This window comes from Hoplias malabaricus, chromosome Y, assembly GCF_029633855.1.
Source record: "Hoplias malabaricus isolate fHopMal1 chromosome Y, fHopMal1.hap1, whole genome shotgun sequence".
NCBI classification, from domain to species: domain Eukaryota; kingdom Metazoa; phylum Chordata; class Actinopteri; order Characiformes; family Erythrinidae; genus Hoplias; species Hoplias malabaricus.
The window spans coordinates 77,034,339-77,055,300 of NC_089820.1; the positions used below are offsets into that span (position 1 = coordinate 77,034,339).

The following is a 20,962-nucleotide window of genomic DNA, read 5'->3' on the forward strand; positions in this document are numbered from 1 at the left end:
GTAAAAGCATGATTGCCTTTAGTTATAAGAATATTAGTGAGGTCAGGTTTCGATATTAGATTATTAGTTCTAGAAAAGAAATTCCAATTTAACACCTCTAACCTTATATATTACATAATGATCCATTATGAATTGCCCTGTGGACTGTGTGTGCATTGCTGAAGGCCTGAGTCATCTATGGGTGTATCTTACATTAGCTTAGAGTGTTCCTTGATTTGGGCAGTATGATAACGCAACAGTTAGCGTTTCTATCACAGGCTGCATGACCTGCTTTTTGTGAATGTCTATGATGAGTTGGTGTGTTCTCCACGTGCCTCTGTGGCTTTCCTCAGGTGCTCTGGTTTCCTCCCTCAAAAACACACAATAGTAGGTGGATCGACTACTCAAAGGTGTCCATAGGTGTGAGTGTGTGTCGCCCTCTGAAGGACTGCCATCTGGTCCAGGATGTATTACCCCTTTGTGCCCAGTGCTTCCAGATAGGCACTGGACACACAGGGACCCTAAATTGGATAAGTAGATAAAGACAATGAATGGATGGATATTCCTTGGTTTTGACTAGTGTTTCGATGCCATTTGGAAAGTGTAGCTGGTCTTTCCATCAAATAAACCATTTGTGTAGTTAAATCTCCTTTAGTTAGCCTTTAAAGCCTTTTGTACAGGGTGAGTCAAAAGGTGCAGGACACACTTTTATCTGAATACGCCAGCAAGTAATTTGTGAGGGAGCCTATCTTTTAGGCTAGTTTCGGAACAAGGCTACCATCTTGAAGGTGGCCATATTGGATCAAGGGGAAAAGTTTTTCCAATGGGAACGTGGTCATGTAGCAATATCAAACAAAATAAAAGGGTGTAATTTGATTTTTGACTCACCCTGTATATTCACACCTCTGTGTAATTTTTTTCTTATGCTTCTAGCAAAAAAACAGCTTTTTTTTCAGTAAAAACTGCCTCCTCTGCAGAAGATTCTTCTGAATATGTAAATAACTCAACTGACAACAAGAGCAAGTATTTCATACATTATATAAAAATTTTAATTTTTTGTGCACTGAAAATGATATTATTGTGTGGTTGTAATTATACACAGGATAAAATGAAGGATATCCGATTTCAGTCTGTTAGTGCTTTAAGGCATTATAGTGTGATAATGAATTTTACATGCTTCATTGAGGGTCTCTTTAATGAACAATTTACAAAGGTCATGTAACTTTATTCACAGCAGCAATGGAAACTCAAAGCTTATCTGGACTCTACTACCTGTGGGCCTCGGACTGCTGCTGTTCCTGATCTGTGTCATAAGATTCATATCAAGAAAACATACCAGTAAGTATAAGTCTGACATTTTCTTTATAGGCTCAGGCTTTTTAACCAAATGTACACTGTTTTACACCTACCTTTGTAATGTGATCCACTCATTCCATTTCTCAGAAGCAAATCAAACAGAGACCACAGAGAGGAGCAGTAACTCAGCAATTTACACAGTAAGTGCTGTGAATGATGGGTGGCTTCATGTTGTTTGAGTTCTAGTGTTCAAACACATAGTGCAGTAATTAGTATTGTGTATCATAGTGTATTTTGTCATTGGTGCTGTGTGTGTATATATACGTGTGTCTGTCTGTATGAAACAGAACACTACAGGTGAAGATGCAGATATGTGCACTGCTGTGTCTAAGAAAAAGAAGGTAAGTATTTCTTTTTTATATCGACAAACATATAAACATGATTTTATTACAGAATCAGTACTAGATTTTCTCATCCTGAGTAAATAATGTCCACAGCCTTTGTCCAAAGTGACTCTGGGAATTGATGTGATCTACGGCAATGTAGCCACTGAGGCCACGAATGAACTTGTAAGTGAACGTTTATAAAGCTGTTGTTATGAATCACACCTCTATTTTAACCTGAAGTAGGTGAGACGTCATGTATCTGAGCTCAGTAAGTGTTACTTTGATGCCGGTTCCTTAGTCTGACCATGACTTCAGCTGCTGAAAAAGCTTATATCCTCTTTTACTTCTAAATCTGTCTCATTTTACAGCTCTCACCAGATGCTGGAGGTGATGACATGCTGTATGGCAATATTTTGCTCAAATAAGAAGTGAGGCAGAATACACCACATTATATAATGTTTTTTTGTTGTTTTTTTTAAACACTTAAACACTTTTCAGGCTTCTGCTCATTGTTGCTTTTTCTGTCTGTGTTGATTCCAGGTGTACACAGCTGTATTTCTCAGCAAACAGCAAGATGAGATCAATGGCAAACAAGACACAAAACAAAGTTCAAAATAATGTCCTTTTGTGTTATTTCAAAGGTCAAAATAAGAACCCTCATCATAGTGGTCAGTGTAACTTTGTTGTAACCACTGTAGTATACCCACATGTACGTTACATACATCAATGTAAATATGTAATTTGTGCACTCCTGAAAACTCATTCTTCCTGTGTTGAGATCATAAGTCATCAGTCAGAGTCCAGCCTGGATTCCATCCTCTGGTGAATATTTATTCTTGAGTGTTTGATGTAGACAGACTCTGTGCTGCAACTTTTTTAACGTTTGAATATCTGCTTTTAAAATTAACAAAATATTATTCACCAGACTCTGTTGCCTTTAACAAACCTTGTTTGTTTTTAATTCATTTAAAAACATTTAACAATGCTTTAAGTGTGTAAATATGTAAAAATGTGTTCTCTGGGTTGTGTATTTATTAGCACTTAGAAAAACACAGAAGCATTTGTTTTTTTCCACACAAAATTAAACATCAAATATTATCCCAAATGCTGTAGTTTACATTTTCTCTGCTCTTTACCTAACATTCTCATCTCACACAGTCACTGGGGGACAGACAGCATTTCCCCAGCATCCCCAGCATGGCTATCAATCCTATGTTAGCCTTAGAGATTTTTCATTAAGTGAAGTGTTGTGCCTTTCCCCTGGGGTGGTGTGGGTGATGAAGAAGAATCTCTGCCAGACACGGTCTAGAGTTTTAAATACATTTTTATTTCACCAAACAACAGCATCTTACCAGTCATAAGGTCTTCAAGAACAAAGAGAGAGAGAGAAAGATTGATAGTTTCCTGTCCTTACAGGTTCCTTGCCCTAAACATTTCCTTCTTTGGGGCACAGACACAGAACATACGTATAAACTCAGAGAATAGAAATATTTCTTAATGCTGCTCTTAATATCAAATGTGCATAAAATAAACATCAGAAGTATGGAAGCAAATCTGTCTCATCAGACTTTGAAATATTACCACCTTTGAATTTGTAGCACTGAATTTTTTTGCACTGAAATTATGCATCTGAATTTTGTTGCTTTTGAATTGAATTTGAATTGCTTCAGTGTAGCACTGAATATAATTGCTCTTGAATGGAACTCAAGAATTTTCAAGAACACGTATTCACTGTTATTATTCAAGGTTAATAAATTCAGATAAGAAATACAAGCTTAAAAAAATTCAAACTATACAATTCGAAGTTGCTCATATTCGATAGACCAAATTCAGATGCCAAAATACGAGTGAAAAAATTCAGAGTACACTTCCGGGATACAAAGGAAAAGCAATCGATTCATTTGTATTTTGTCTATCACCTTAAATGCTGCACTAGTTGCATTCTGTCGCCGCTAGATGGCAAAATACGAGCACAACTTCCACACCGTGGAAGAACTACACGTTTAACTTCTTTCCGCGGATATTATCTCTTTATTTTCAAAGTGTCTCAAAAATCTGAAAGGCTCAATGAAGACACAATATAACAGACTATTGATATGCTGAAGATGAAGAAATTTTATTATTTTTTAATTTTCTTTCACAGTGTTCCTGTCTGTTAGTTTTAGATTCAGTGTGAAGGACAACATTAACAAACATGTTTAATAAATCAGTATTGTGCAATATTGTGTATGAAATACAGAAGACCTGTGTTGTTATTCAGCTGTATTACAACAACAGGTCAATTCTACTGCCATGTTTCTGTTCGTAAATGTTGTACAAGGTCAGGGTTAGTGCCAATGTATTTAACTGGTTTATTTCTAACATGCTTTGTGATCATACCCAATGTGGTCTCATTGGTGGTTTTCTCAGACGTAGAGACAGAACTCAAAGCTGTTGTTGCTGTTGAAAAGAAGAAATAAACTGTGCCAAACTGACACAGTTACAGCAGGACAGTCAACGGATATTTTCTGATAGATGTGATCTTACTCGTAGGTGTTTCAGTGACAGTGAGGTGAACAGTAACTCCAACTTCTCCTGCACTAAACCAGTACCAGCCAGTGTAACGTGTATGAAGTGTAATATGCTTTACTGGACCACTGAGGGTTAATACACGCACACCTTAATCTAAGCTCCAAAGGAGGAGTAAAGGTGAAAATAAATCCCAATCACAGCATAAACCCAACCCATAGTGTTGTAGGAAACAATTTTATTACTTTATGTTTGTGGACAAATATCCTTAAATGATGATTAGTTAAAATTAAGCATTTATATAAATGATTAACCAGCATTAACTGTATGTAGCATTTACACATGTAGTAAACATTTTAGATTCTGCACGACTAACTGGCATGATGACTCACGTGATATTTACACCTTCTTAATTCTTAAACGTCTAACCTTGAACAGATGTGCACTTTAGGCTTTTAGCACGCTCACATTAATCACAAGTGTTGGTCAGCACGGCTGAAGTGTAGGGGCATGCTGTTGACCTTGAAGTGCATTAGTGTCTTCCTAAATTTTCCTCATGGGAGAGGAGGCTTGGGAAAGAAAAGGTATATTGTCAGAAGAGCTATGATGAATGTTTTTGGGGTCACGGGATGCATGTGAAACTTGCACGCGAAAGAGTACTAACGTGAAAATATGCATATTAATATACGCTAATCAGCCAGAAACGCGTCACCACCAGGAGACACGTCATATGGGGTATAACTGTGGAGTCAGATCTTGGAGAGGTCAGAGCTTTACGTGGAAGGGGCATTACACTTTCTCATGTATTGTTCTCCTGGATCCAGTATTGTTAAATAAATACTTTGATTTGCTTTGAACTTTACTCGACTGGTTTCTGCGACTCTTCCGGAACGAACACGTCTCCCTGAAGAGGGAGGGTGTATTTTGGACCTTTTGGATATTTTTTAAATTTTAATTACTTTGAGAACGGTCCAAAAGAACATTTTAATCTTCAATAGTAATACACCTTTAGCTACAATTATCGTTAGCATGACAATACATGAGTCATTTCAAACACTCACCAGAGAATTCGTCGAAAAGAACTGGACAAATCTTTTGTATCCAGTTTAGATAACAGAACTCAAAATCTAGTTTCCAAAAAAAAATTATATCTGACTTTCTTTAATCTCTTTTACACTGCCTGGCCCACGTGTTGTTCTGGCTCTCTCTCTCTTAGGTCTCGCTAGGTTGTTGGCACCGGTTGCATGGTGGTGATTTGAGCTCACGCTCGCGTTTTGGAGCACAGCAACAATTTTCTCGAAACACAAAAGCTATAAGGTGGACACTGAATAAAATGTCCAACCGAGGAACATATGCGTGAAGTTCTTTTTTTTTCTGCAGTCTGGAGACACGAGGTGCGTCGCGGTTCTTACGCGTCTCTCTCTGATGACAGAGCAGAAATCCCAAATGTCAACGTCACTCACCATTGGTGCACACAAATATCACTGACAAAACTATAACAAAAAACAAACAAACAAACAAAAAAAAACAGTAACCCTTATATATACATACATACATACATTTTCTTTTCCGCTTCTCCATTTCAGGGTCACGGTCCCTTCTATATTTATATGATAAATCTAGGTGGGTTACATCCTCCCCTCCTAAATCGGCATGCATCCTTGCATGATGTATTATTATAAAGAGTAAAGATATTAATAGCTGTTGGGTCAAATGTAAAAGTCTCAGATAGGGTTTTGTCTAACCCCTGTAAGAGGGATTGCATTACAGTTACTAATGGGCTCCCCAAAGTGGGGTAAGTGAATTTTCTTGGAGGCACCCTTTCTCTTGTAGATCTCCTTGGTCCAGTTTCCTCGTCATGGTTACTTTCAATTTGCTCATTTCTACTTTCAGTGTCATGTGGGGCCTCTAGTTCATTTGGCTGTCCATTGTTAAGATCACAGGGTTCACTTGGATTACTGTCCACAGTTGGATAAATGTCCAAACTGACCTTTCGGTTAGGTATATGTTCATTTTGTTCGCCTGTTTGTGCAGACATTGGGTGAAATATTTCAGCATCAGGGTCCAATAGGAACTGACTTGAACCTTCACTTTCAGATTGTTCATGTATGTTTTCTCTTTGTGAATCACACTGAGGTGACCCTTCAGGATGAGGACTCATTCAATGTACTGCAAGACTGTATCTCCTTGCTCATTGGTTGTTTGTGTATCGTTTGTCTCACACAAAGGTTGGTCAAAAGAAGAATAGTAGTGAACTCCATCCTCCAATTCAGGTGAATTTGTTTCCTCTTCAATTTCCAGAGGATCATTTGGTAGTGGTGTTTCCGTTACAATTTCTGATTTTGAGTTGGAAGGACTCAATTCCTCAAGGGCAGATGGTAAATATCCGCAAGGTAACAGTAAGTCTCGATGGAGGACTCTCTCAGGCCCATTTGCATTCTCTGGAACAACAACATAGACAGGTAAGTCTGGTATTTGCTTAACAACTGTGTAAACAATCTCACTCCAGCGGTCTGTAATTTTATGTTTGCCTCTGATGCCAACATTTCTCACAAGAACTTGATCCCATGTGGCTAGAATGGGCTCCCTCACTTTGTTGTCAAACCTCCGTTTGTTTTGCAGTGCCTGTTTTTGACTGTGTTCCGTGGCTAGTCGATAGCTTTCTGATAGGCTTTCTGTTAGCTTTTTGACATATTCAGAATGGGACACTTTACTACATCGCTCTGGGTTTAGGCCAAAAGCTATGTCTATTGGGAGATGCGGCTGGTGGCCGAACATGTGCTGGTAGGGAGAGAACCCAGTTGTCTAGTTTTTAGTGCAATTGTACGCATGTACAAATGGTTGTACAAAGTTTCTCCACCTGTTTTTGTCTCCCTCTTCAAGTGTTCCCAACATTTCAAGGAGAGTCCTATTAAACCTCTCCACGGGATTGCCACGTGGATGATACAACGTTGTTTTTGTCTTTTTTATGCCAAGCAGAGAACACAAGTCTTTGATCAGGGCTGATTCAAAATCGCGACCTTGGTCGCTGTGTAAACGCTCAGGGAATCCATAGTGAATGAAAAAGTTGCTCCAAAAGGCCTTGGCAACTGTCCTAGCCTTTTGATCTGCAGTAGGGACAGCTACCGCATATTTAGTGAAATGGTCTGTTATGACCAAAATGTTCTTTGTCCCTTTTCCATCCAGCTCGAGCGAAAGGTAGTCCATACAAACTAATTCCAATGGATGGCTCGTTTGGATATGTACTAATGGAGCACTCTTTTCAGCTCTTTTCTTCCTGCGCACACACCTTTCACATGTTCAAATCTTGTCATTCACATCTAAGGCCATTCGGGGCCAAAATAAGCGGGCACGTGCAAGATCTAAAGTCCTATCAATACCCATGTGTCCGACAGCATCGTGAAGGTTTTCGAGTGCTTGAGATCTGTAGCTGGCTGGCAGTACTAGTTGGTAGCAGGGCTTGCATTGATCAAAATGTTTCCTGTATAAGACCTCATTGGTTAGCATTAACTGGTTCATTGTTCTTAACATTACATGAACATCACGGCTTTCCCGTCGTCTTTGTCGGTATGTAAGGTTTTTGCCTGCTTTGACAATATCAATTACTTGGTTTATGACTGGGTCTTGTCTTTGTTCTCGTGCCCAATCTTGAAGGGACATTTTTGGCAATGTACATGACCCAAGCATATCTGTTTGACAAAATACATCAGGTAATGCAGATGCTTCAATGGCTACGCATTCTACTGGAACCAGTGGATGTAAATGCTGCGACTCTGCATTAGGTGTTGGGGTCAGTTCATGTCTTTGACACACTGCTCTTACAGCTTTGGTTGGAAAATTGGGCTCTTTTTCATTTTGCAAAAACTGGGCAATGAATTTTTTGATCCTGTCATCTTCCTCTTGAGAACTGATATCATGTGTGTCATTGTCTTGGAAGTGTGGACGCCTCGAAAGACCATCAGCGTCTTGGTTCTTTTTGCCAGCTCTATATTGGATGTTAAAGTTAAAGCTGGATAGAGTGGCCAACCAGCGGTGCCCTGCTGCATCAAGTTTTGTGGACGTTAATATATATGTCAGCGGGTTATTATCTGTCACCACTGTAAATTTTGCCCCATAAACGTAGTCAAAAAACTTTTCGGTTATAGCCCATTTGAGGGACAAGAACTCTAATTTATGTGCAGGACATCTCTGCTCACAGCGTGAGAGTCCCATACTCGCATAGGCTATCAATGTTAGATTTCCTTCCTGCTCCTGATAAACTGCAGCACCAAGGCCATGGAGGCTAGCATCTGTGTGAACTACATATGGTTTCTTGGGGTCCGCAAATCCAAGGATAGGAGCTGTTGTTAGTTTTTGAATGAGATTTTTAAAGGCATCCTCCCAAGTTGTGGTCCATTTCTCATTGAAAGGCTTTTTAAAGTCTGGACTCAGGGAGGTCCTGGCATTACTAGGCCGTTTCTTTGGGGGTATGCAACCAGCGTCTTGTTGAGGGATCTCGCAATTTTGGAGTAGTCCTTTATGAACCTCCTATAATACCCCGCAAAGCCAAGAAAAGACTTTAACTCTTTGATGTTATTTGGTCGGGGCCAGGTGGTAAGGGCCGCTATCTTAGACGGATCTGTCTCAACCCCATTCTCTGACACAACATGGCCGAGGTATTTGACAGATTTTTTGTTACTGTAGCTGTGCACTTTGGCCCTATTAAGCCTTTTGGAAGTTTGGTGCTAGTGGGCTCTATTGTGGAATGGTTCTTGCAAGTGACTGGCTGAGTTTGTTTGGGACGTTCTGTTTCTCTGGGTGCAGTTAGTCCCTCCACTGTGACCCTTTCCAGTTTAAATGTCCATATTTGCTCTGCCACTCCTTGTATTTTTGATCTACTAGGAACTTATTTGGGGGGTTCGGGCATTCTCGAGCAAGGTGCCCATCGTTGCCACATTTGAAACAGAACCAAGCTTTTGGTCGAGGTTTAGGTGTGATTTGCTGGACCTGAGCCTCAGAAGCCTCAACTGAGGGTGTCTTGGTTTTTGAGTGTGACTTTTTAGAAATATTCTGCTTTCGTTGTTTCTTCTTTTTGGTAAGCTGCATTTTAAGTTCAGCTATTTGCTTTTTCAAATCCTCTGTTTGTGTAATACATGCCTGAAGTACCTCGGTAACTGGCTCACATTGAGGAGTTATCTTGGGTAGGAGCTGCATGCTTACACACGGTTTAGTCTTTGTGCCTCCTAGATGCCGTCGCATGCGATCAATCTTCGCTGCTCTCCTGTCTTCTTCTATTTGTAATTGCAACAAGAAATCAGCGAATTTAGGGGGTGTACCTGAGTTGAGCTCTAGCTGCAATGTAAGGGACTGATCCCAGCATCCATGTCAAAATTGCCTAATTAAGTGTTTGTTTGCATCTTTGTCTGTCACTCCTACCCTTTGTACAGCTGTGGTCAGCAGCACTTGCAATCGAACTCAGAAGCTTTTTCACCTGTATTTTGATAGGTACTTAGAAAGCGTGCAAAAATCTCTTCCCCATCTTCAACTAGTCCATAAGCTGATTCGAGAAGTTTGACGTAGTCATTAGGGGCTGCATAAGGGCCTAGCTGCCTCATTAAGTCAGATGCGGGTGGGAGTAGGCTCTCTAATATCTTTCTCCGTTGCATGTCGACATTGGGGTTGTCTTGCATCACAAGTTCGACATGGAGAGACCATGTTTCAAAATCAACCTCGTTTAGGGTTTAGGAACGCTTCCTGAAAACGGGTGAAGCCATTTGGAGTTGTGGCTTGGTGCATTAGAGACATAATTTTTAATTAAATGCTCTACAATGATTTTCTGCACTTCAGGGGGATTGGTAATGCTGTTATCTGGAGATTTTGGGCTGCTAAATGTTGCTGGTTGAATCATCTTTCCCCAGACTTTTGCTTTTGTGCCTGAATTCGAGGAGTCTCGAAAAAGGTTCAAAAAGGTTAATCTTAGAACATGTTCTTGGTATTAAGGGTGTTCTACTGTCATCAGAATCTGCATCACTTTCTGAGCCAGGGTGGTCTCCATGATCAGATACAGCTGAGAGGTCAATAAGGGTGGCTTTCTTAGTGGTCTGGGTGACACTGCAAGCTACATCTATCCGCCACATAATATTGGGATTGTCAATGCTAGGGTAAGTCTGTGGGAGCGTAGGAGCTAGGTTTGTAACAGCTTCGTCAATCTGAAACTCAACTAAAGCTTTAACCCCAGAACTCTGCCCCGTTTGTCTTACTCTTAACACTTTGTTCACAGGCCCAAATTTTGAACAAAACATAGCTATCTGTTCATTCGTGTCAGATGTAACAATACCCTCAACATACACACACCTCTTCATGTCAGTGCCATAGTCTGTTTCAACATCCATGTTTAAGTACAGTTTGTAGTGAGAAAAAAAATGACAGTGGCAGTGATAACTGACAAAAATAATAATACGTTTTCTTTCCACCTACTCCTCCTGGCTGGCTCACCACTAAATTGGCTGATGTAACGTGTATGAAGTGTAATATGCTTTACTGGACCACTGAGGGTTAATACACGCACACCTTAATCTAAGTTCCGAAGGAGGAGTAAAGGTGAAAATAAATCCCAATCACAGCTTGTTAAGAACAGAATAAACAGAGCCGGCATTTATTAAACAAATCTGAACATAACACTTACTATTACTGGTACTATTGATTGCTTAACACTTGTCCTCTTTTTTTTTTTTTTGTCTGTTAGTCCTTTGAGTCAGTTTATAAACTTTAATGTATTTCAAATCCCATTAAATGTTCACATTCAGCCCAAACTTAGTAGTATATTTTTTTTGTACACTGGGCTTAGCTGTTATGATGAGATCCTGATACACCATGGAGTGAGGTTATGGCATCCAACTCATCACTGGCTCCCCGATCCAGAAGCAGCTTCACATACAAACGGTCCGCTTTAATCCAGGTCAACTTAAAACCAACCTGCATAAGCAGGGGAAATATTAATCACTCTTACATAAAATAAAATTAACCAGATCTGGTGTAAGTCATTCATAGTCACGTTTGAACTTCACAATAGCTCATAGCTCATTTACACTTCACATTTCTTTTTTTTTTCACTGGGCCTTAACCGCGCACATGGCAGTGTAATTGCCGTCATTTCGGTAATATAGTTCACTTTGTAAATAGTTTCACAGTTTCTCTGATTGGTTTTAATTTATAAGTCTACATAACAGTACTGAAAATAAAGTTATATCACATTGAACTTCATAGCATAACCTAACCCATAGTAATACACCTTTAGCTACAAATATCATTAGCATGGCAATACATGAGTCATTTCAAACACTCACTGGAGAATTCTGCGAAAAGAACTGGATAAATCTTTTTCTCCAGCACCGCCTGTATCCAGTTTAGACAACAGAACTCAAAATCTAGTCTCCAAAAAAACCAACTCTGACTTTCTTTAACATCTTTTACACTGCGTGGCCCACGTGTTGTTCTGGCTCTCTCTCTCTTAGGTCTTGCTAGGTTGTTGGCACTGGTTGCATGGCGGTGATTTGAGCTCGCTAAATGCTTGTTTCGGAGCACAGCAACACTTTTCTCGAAACACAAAAGCTATAAGGTGGACACTGAATAAAATGTCCAACTGAGGAACATATGCGCAAAGTTCTTTTTTTATTCTGCAGTCTGGAGACATGAGGTGCGTCACGGTTCTTACGTGTCTCTCTCTGATTACGGAGCAGAAATCCCAAATGTCAACGTCACTCACCATTGGTGCACACAAATATCACTGACAGAACAACAACAACAAAAAAAAAAAAAAACAAAAAAAACAGTAACCCTTATATATTTATATGATAAATGTAGGTGGGTTACATCAACATCACTCTCCTTCAGTCCACTCATCTCCACACTGACTGCCCCTCTCCCATCATCACTGATCTGCACTGCTGAATTCTGGGATGTTAAACAGCTCCAGTCTCTAAATCTGCACCACTGCTTCTGTTTATTTTTATAATCAGTTCTGTAGAGACACTGGACACTGATACTGCCCCCTTCCTGACCACTCACTCTGCTGTTTATCACAGACACAGCAGGATCTGAATAAAGAGGCAGAGAATGAGTGCAGTAAACACGCCCTCCATCAAACAAGCTTTAAGTTACAGTGAACAGGTTCTACAGAGATAGCCAGGCACCTGGAGACTGTTGAGTTCCACAGTAAACATATTTTTGGTCGGATAATCAGTGACCGATGTTCCTCTTGTGTTTGCATATGCTACTATTCCACAGGTGCTCCACTAATACCCCTTACACTAGTATTCAGGGTTTTATTTGTATTGTTCATCATAAAACATGGAATGTTAGATCCTCCACTTCTTAAAGCTAAATTTTCAGTGTCTTCACACTCTCAGACTCTACAGAGCAGCAGTCAAATGGTACAAAAGTGTTACTCCGACTTAAGAACTGCTTCCGAACTATATCAGAGGAATAAACTGGTCATAACTGAGCAAACACATTTCACCCTCGTCCTAACTGTTATTATACAGTATCCACTCTGCACCCTGGAGGAGGTGAGTTAATCAAAGTGTATTTAAAGCAGTGAGAGAGTGAAGAACACACCTCCAGTGCACAGGAATGATGCAGCATTGATCTTACCTGAGATGTAGAGGAAGAACACAGAGAAAATTAAAGAACTCATGAGGGAGTAAATGTGCATCTGCCTGTTAGTGTCTCCAGAGACAAATCTTTTCTCAAGGCGTGAAATATCATATTCTGATTGAAGCAGCTCTATTTCAGGAATCAAAATACCTGGAATCATCGGGCGCAAGGCGGGAATACACCCTGGAGGGGGCGCCAGTCCTTCACAGAGCAACACCGACCTACACACACATTCACTCACACACTCACACCTACGGACACTTCTGAGTCGCCAATCCATCTACTAACGTGTGTTTTTGGACTGTGGGAGGAAACCGGAGCACCCGGAGGAAACCCACGCGGACACGGGGAGAACACACCAACTCCTCACAGACAATCACTCGGAGAGGGTATCGAACCGACAACCTCGAGGCCCCTAAAAAGATTCAGGTTGTTTTAAGTCATAGAACACTGACTGCATCCAGAAATGTTTGCTAGCCCCCCTGTCTTTCCCTTCATTTCTTACTCTACCTCTCTTTAACCAGAGAATCGTTGAGGAATCGAGGAAATAAGCAGAGCCCAGTCCCAAATGGAGCCCCGTGTCTTGAAATTCTTCTTAAAGTCTACACTTTGATAACATTGTTGAGGACAGGCATAGGCTTGGGTTTTTCTTGGTTCTGTGTGCACCTAAGCCCACACACCACTGCCACTAAACCAACGAAAGCGGCCCGCCCGAGAGAGTCGGGAAGACAACGGTTGTATGTAACCAGTGCTTGTGTTGTTTTTGGCTATTGCTTGTTTGAACGCAGTTTGGTTACTTCCTGGAGAAGACTTTGTGACGGGCTTGTTGCTGTGTTGTTGAACTGTGGCTATTGCCGTTTAGAACTGTGTGTAGGCCTGAAGTTCATTGGGAATTTGGCATGTGTGTTGTGGCTTTGCGTGTGCTTAGCGAGCTGTTAAGAAATTGCTACTGATACTGAACCCTTTAAGCTGTTTTTGAATGTTTTTTGTTTGAATGCTAAAAATGAGCGGATCACAAATTGCTTCTGTCGTTGGGAAAACTGAACAGGATAAAATATCAATTGTTCTTACTGGGAAAGCCCTTGCAAATAAAATTGAAATAATCCAGACAGGAAGAAAAAGGCATGTATATAAAATGAAAAGGGTAATTCTGTCTCTTAAAGAGCTAATGAAGGATGATAAAAATGATTCACAGGTTAAATCTCAGCTTGATAAATTAATGCATCTGTTTGAGGATGCCAGTGCACTGCATGAATCTTTGCTGCCTTTAATTCCATCTGATGAGAAAGATAAGCAAAATGCATGGTTTTCAAGCATCACAAAGTACAATAAAGATTTTTTTGAGGATGTTAAAATATGGCTTTCTGAGGTCGATAAATGTTCAAGCAGGCCATTTTTTGACACTGTGCCATCCCAAGAAACCCCATTAGAGGAGGAAATGGATTTTCAAGACCACGCTGAAAAGGAACCTCAATTGTTTCTTAATCTTCAGCATGTAAAGATTACTATGATATACCCATGTGTAATTTTCATATATTAAAGTAAATATGTGCATTGGTGAATACATTAATTCATCACATATTTTAGGAGAGCCCATAGTCCTCACCTTCTATTCCTTCTGACCACTGCAGGGTCTTGAAACAGTTTTCTGTAAATGGCCCATTGCCTCTGTTCTTCAACTCTAGTTTTAAATTCTGTGAACTTTGTGCATTTCTCATTTTTTAACACTTGCTTTTAAAATAATTAATAAAATATTATTAACATATTTATTCAGTACTTGAGACTTTTTAAATGCTAAGTTTAACATATTTGGGGAAAGTTGTGCTGTTTCACAGCCCATATTTAGTGCTTTAAATGTTACATTAAACAAAGTTTAACACTAAGTGTGTAAATGTGTAGAAGTGTGCTTTCTATTCCTCCTGAGATGTAAACACAGTGAGTGCCAAACTCAACAACTCAAATACTATCATTTACATAAAGCTTCTCTGCTCTTTACCTACTGCAACCAGTAACTACACAGCTGTTAAGGGAAGTGCAGCTGAATTCAGAAAAACACAGAGATTTGAAATAGAGGTGAGGTGCAAAAGAGCAAAATATAAGTAACAGTACAAGCAGGTTTTGATGGCTGTTGATTTGGCTCGATGTTGTTGTGTCCAGCTGCTGCTATTCTGGAGATTTCCACACTCAGGTACAAACACCTCAGAGAACACTACATTAAGAACATTTGTTGTTCACAAGTTAATGTGCTCCCAGCATCACAATGTTTTTAAATTTCTGTGAGAAAACCAGCAGTAATTTAGTGAGTGGTTCAGGGGCATTTTCCCCTTTTTAGCTTCATTTAACACAGAGACCAAAATAAACATAGCACAAAAAGTAAGGAAATTTGTGTTTGGTAGATTATCTCTTTATTGAAACAATGCTTCTTGGCAATGACTCTGACACCGTTTAAAAGTCTGTTAATTTCCCTAAATGGAGCCACATTTGTAAGGAACATGCATTTGTGGGATGAGCAGGAGAGCTGAGTATGGGTTGCGCCCATGAACTATTTGCCAAATATTCTCTGCCAAAATCGCCAAAAACCATATTAGTCACACACAGGTTGTTTTTACACTTTTTTACCCTATTTTTCAATAGAAGTTAGAATATTAAATAGAAGACCACCAAGGAGCGAGTATTATTTTGGTGGCGGGGGCGCTGCCCTCGTAAAGATTTCTTTCAAGAGGCTACTCAGAGGCTGGGCTGACTGCTATGCTGTCTTTGTCCACTAGAGGGAGGCAAAGGTCTACTCCCCAGTAATTGCGTTCATCACCCAACGCCTGATCATTTCCCTATTTAAGGGCTGCTTACAACCGCTTTCGTGCTTAGCCTTGGTTGCCTACAAAGACTGTCATTTTGAGAAGGTAACTTTAGTACGGTCTCTTTAGCCTCTTTTCTTACACTCCCAGTGCCTTTTCTCTTGGGGAGATTTGGGCGCAACCCGCATACTCAGCTCTACTGCTCATCCTACAAATGCATGTACCTTACAAATGTGGCACAATTTAAAAAGGGAAATTAACAGCCTTTCCAACGTTATCAGATTTATTGCCAAGAAGCTTTGTTACAACAAATAAATAATCTACCAATCACAAATCCCCTTACTTTTTGTGTTATATTCATGTTCCTGTAATGAATGTGTCACAATGTGGTGGGATGGAACCCAGGTTTTTGAAACTGAGGCAAATCGTAAGAAAATTGAAAGCAAATTGACTGGCTCAAAACCAGACAGAAAAAGAGAACTAAAACTCTTTAAAGACCTACTTTCACAAACAAAAGTCCAGGCTACAACTAAAAAAACATACACTCTTTTATGAAAGCAAATCTGTCTCATCAGACTTTGAAATATTACCATCTTTGAAGTTGTAGCACTGAATATTTTTACACTTTACAATTTTATATTTGAAATTATGCATCTGAATATCATTGGTCTTGAATTGAACTCGTGAATTTTCAAGAACACGTTTTCACTGTTATTATTCAAGATTAATAAATTTTGTTTGAATTTTTTAAGCTTGAATTTTTTTTATATGAATTTATTACTCTAGGCACCCACACCGACATGGGGTGAAAACACCAAGCTCCTCACAGACATTCACCCGGAGTGTGGCTCGAACCCACAACCCTAGGACCCTATTTCTAAACCAAAACCAGGCCAAACCAATCAAACTGAAAATGCCTTCCTTGCACTTTAATGCAAAAATGGCTTTAGTGTGGTTTAAAGATTTAAATATTTCTCATCTTACTGGTCAGTAGGGGAACCAAACAGTACGGTAAACCCACATGTATTTCTCATACACTGATGTAAGTACGTTATATCTGCATTACTGACAACCTTGCTCTAATTCATTGGATGTTTTAGGAGTCACCCTCAGAGTCCAATTTATATTCTCTCTCTGATCACTGTATGGTCTTTTATCATTTTTTTACAGTTGGCCCATGATTTTGTGCTGCAACTGTATTCGTAATATGTCTTAGTTTTGTTTATTTGTCATTCCTTAATTAACACATGCTTCTAATAAAAATATTATTAATATTATTATAGTAGACCAGACTTTCTTAAATACTAATGATGAGTTTAACACATTGAGGTAAACAAATGCCCTCTTTCACAGCCCACATTTAGGGTTTGAGGCTCAGCAAATAAATATGGAACGGTGCATTAAGTGTAAATATGCAGAAATGTTCTCTGTAGAGGGTGTGAATTGAATTTGAGCATTTGTCTTTGTACAAATTTGTAAATGTCAAATATTCCACCTTAGAAGGGAAGACGTGTGTCACATTTCACGTGTGCTGAAACATGTCACATGACTAATATACACCACCCCAGATGAGACACGAGTTATACTGCTACTGAGTGTGAATGCAGGTCATTTTTACAGTGCACAATTAATAATAATCTTTTTTTGCTTAGATTAATGAATGTATCAGCACAACAGAACAGATCAGTAATTTATGCCAAAGACAGGAGATTATGAAGCAGTTGAGTAGTTTACAGAATCTCCCATGTTTTAAAATCTTGACAGCTCTATGATCACAGCGTGTGTGGAATCATTTGTGTGCCACACAGAAGCACTCTGACGCCCTGAAACAGAAAACACACCAGGGATAGTAAAGTAGTGAACCAGCATTCATATCAGACTTACATCAGTTTAAAATGATAAACTCTATAATGTTATGAAAGTCTGATCTCTTCAATAATTAAGGAACCAGTGAAGAATATGGGCTTATTTTAATAAATATTAGCATGTTTCAGAACATATAAATGTGCTATAAAGTAATAACAAACCCTCGTACTTACACATTGACACCAGAACATGTGTCTGATGCTGTCAGAAGAGTCAAGAAATCAAAACAAGTCAAAATGCATTCTACTGTTTTTAAAACACAAATAATATTTATTAATATTTATATAGATATTATAATATTTATTACAGGTTCAGGTTTTGTTGATCAAAGAAAAATGTTTGTGATCGTACCTAGAGTGTCCATCATTCTCTCAGTTTGTTTGCCTCTGAAAGATATATTTTTAGCTGCTTCTGTTAACATAAGAAACCAGAGAAACCCTTTACCAAGGAGGAAACAGGACACTTACATATCATGAGGAGCTGAAATATACCTCAATAAACCTATATAAAGGCTTATTACAATTGGCCTCGACTGTCACAGCAGCTGCTAATATCCAGTTGAATGTTAATATTAAAGATCATTTTTAGATTTCTTTCCAGCATTAAGTTATAACATTGCACTTTGTGGAGTGGAGTGGAGGTGTCTTATAAACAGAACTGAATACATAACAGTGTTATAAAATATGGTACAAGATACAGCTGTTAGAGTTGAACAAGGACACAGTGTCACTGATGTAAGCACTGCTCTCTCAAAGCACTAAAATCTACATGAGTTCTAACAGTGTCAGTGGTGTCCAGAATCATTCTACAGCAGCACAGACTCAACCACTTCAACTGTAGAAACACACCAGATCCACACCATCAGCTCATTATCATGCTTCAGGAAAGGAATATATTTATAATATTGAGTGTGTGGATGGTGGGTTAGTGAGGGTATTTCTTTATTTGTTCCTTTGTGTTTTTCTAGCACAGTGTTCCTGTCTGTTAGTTTTAGACTCAATGCGAAAGACAGCATTAACAAACATGTTTAATAAATCAATATTGGGCTCAGGTATGAAATACAGAAGAAATGTGTTATTATTCAGTTGTATTACAACAACAGATCAATTCTACTGCCATGTTTCTGTTCGTAAATGTTGTAGAAGGTCAGGGTTAGTGCTTTTTTAACTGGTTTATTTCTAACATGCTTTGTGATCATACCCAATGTGGTCTCACTGAGGCTGGGTTTCTCAGATGCAGAGACAGAACTCAAAGCAGTTGTTGCTGTTGAAAATAAATAAACTGGTGCCAGTGACACAGTTACAGCAGGACGGTCAACAGATATTTTCTGATAGATGTGATCTTACTTGTAGGTCTTTCAGTGACATTGAGGTGAACAGTAACTCCCACTTCTCCTGCACTGAACCAGTACCAGCCAGCATCACTCTTCTTCAGTCCACTCATCTCCACACTGACCGCTCCTCTCCCATCATCACTGATCTGCACTGCTGAAGTCTGGGATGTTAAGCAGCTCCAGTCTCTAAATCTGCACCACTGCTTCTGTTTATTCTTATAATCAGTTCTGTAGAGACACTGGACACTGACAATGCCCCCTTCCTGACCACTCACTCTGCTGTTTATCACAGACACAGCAGGATCTGAATAAAGAGGCAGAGAATGAGTGCTGTAAACACGCCCTCCATCAAACAAGCTTTAAGTTACAGTGAACAGGTTCTACTTCACACAGAGAGACTTCTTACCTGCACTGACCGTCAGGTACAAATAATCATGGTTATCTGGTGTCCATTTATCTCCAATTTCCACAGCGCACCAATAATCCCCAGAGTCAGAGTCTTGGAGACTGTTGAGTTCCACAGTAAACATATTCTGGGTCGGATAATCAATGACTGATGTTCTTCCTCTTGTGTTTGTACGGGCTACTATTTCACAGGAGCTCCAGTAATACCCCTTACACCAGTATTTAGGGTTTGATTTGTATTGTTCATCATAAAAACATGGAATAGTGAGAGATCCTCCACTTTTTACAGCTACATTCCTCAGTGTCTTCACACTCTCTGACTCTACGGAGAAGAAAACTGTTAACACAACAGTACAATTGTACTCTAACAATGTTTAGTTAAAAAGGTTATTCATGTCTTACATAAAATAATAATGATCATTTAAATCAGCACAGACACACACACATACACACACACACACACACACACACACACACACCAAGCTCATGTTACTATTAAACCTACTTTTTAATGCTGCTATATTCTGTCTCTCTTAGTGGCGGCAGTAACAGCTCCAGCTCTTCAGAGGCTTTACACTAGCGGCTGGAACAATGCTGCTGGATTTGATTGTATTTGGCCACCAAGAGCTTTAGTAAGGCAATATAATGATGCTGAATGATTAGTTCTGAATCACGAACACCACTCCAACACTTTCCAAAAGGTATTGGGTGGAGTTCCATCTGCCCAGTTGTTTGTTATAAAAGGAACGTTATTACAGTTTATTACAGTCTGTCCCTTTCATCAATACAATGTCTCTTATTTTATAGAACAGCAGCAGTTATAGTGCGAGCACTGCCACTGATCAGAAATCTTCAAGGACAGACACGTTATTCAATGCCTGCGCATGCATTATGACGTCTCTCTTTTTGTTTCCAGTAGAGACAGTGTTACTAAAAGCAAATGTTTCCTTCAACTAAAAACTATTTTTGCCTGTGTGGTTGGTGCAGAAACATGTACAGAGAAATCCCCTCCAATAGAGGACAATACAGGGTGTCTATAGGTTTATTCACACTTCTTCTTTTATTATGAGATTATTAATTAACACATCAGAAAACACATCAGTGTCACTGTAGAGTGAAGAGAATGAGTCTTTTAGACTGAAGCGACACTGTGATAAAAGGGTATTAAAGCACATTTAAAGCAGTGAAAACTGAACAACACAAAGAACACCTCCAGTGCACAGGAATGATGCAGCATTGATCTTACCTGAGATACAGAGGACGAACACAGAGAGAATTAAAGAACTCATGAGGGAGTAGAAGTGCATCTTTCTGTAAGAGGCTCCAGAGACAAATACTCTTCCTGCCTCTGCAGCCCCACCTCAGAGTTTCTTCCTGTTTTCAGCTCTTGTTGCTGCTGACTGGATCAGTGCAGGGTCCTACACTCAAACACATGGATGAATGTTTTCATTTAAACACAGTATTTACCAGAGTGTCACAGCATTGTGCTGAGTGAAGGGGAAAGATCATCATATAGAGGTTATATAGAGTCACACTAAAGTGAGTTCTTGGGCAAGGCTCCTAGCAATGTATTAGCCTACATCTGTAAACGGTACTCTCTTAAACTCCGGTTAATTGATTACATTACAACTGCAACCGTTACAAATCACCAACAGGGGGCAGTAACAGACTATAAAACTGAAGTATTTATTTTTCTTCAGACGCTGCATTTGGGACAGACGTGTAATATACAGGCACCTGTTTGTATTTTTACACTGGTT

The 20,962-nt window shown here is 39.4% G+C and overlaps 1 long non-coding RNA gene and 1 pseudogene across 1 annotated transcript; one reads left to right on the forward strand and one right to left on the reverse strand.

Moving 5' to 3' along the window:
• Window positions 1–1,770: 1,770 nt before the first annotated feature.
• Window positions 1,771–2,695, forward strand: LOC136677762 (uncharacterized). The gene is made up of 3 exons (XR_010796424.1): window positions 1,771–1,844; window positions 2,030–2,089; window positions 2,202–2,695. It is a non-coding gene; the product is annotated as an uncharacterized lncRNA (long non-coding RNA).
• Window positions 2,696–6,526: 3,831 nt separating this feature from the next.
• Window positions 6,527–20,962, reverse strand: part of LOC136678541 (polymeric immunoglobulin receptor-like) — a 72,944-nt pseudogene continuing 58,508 nt past the window's right edge.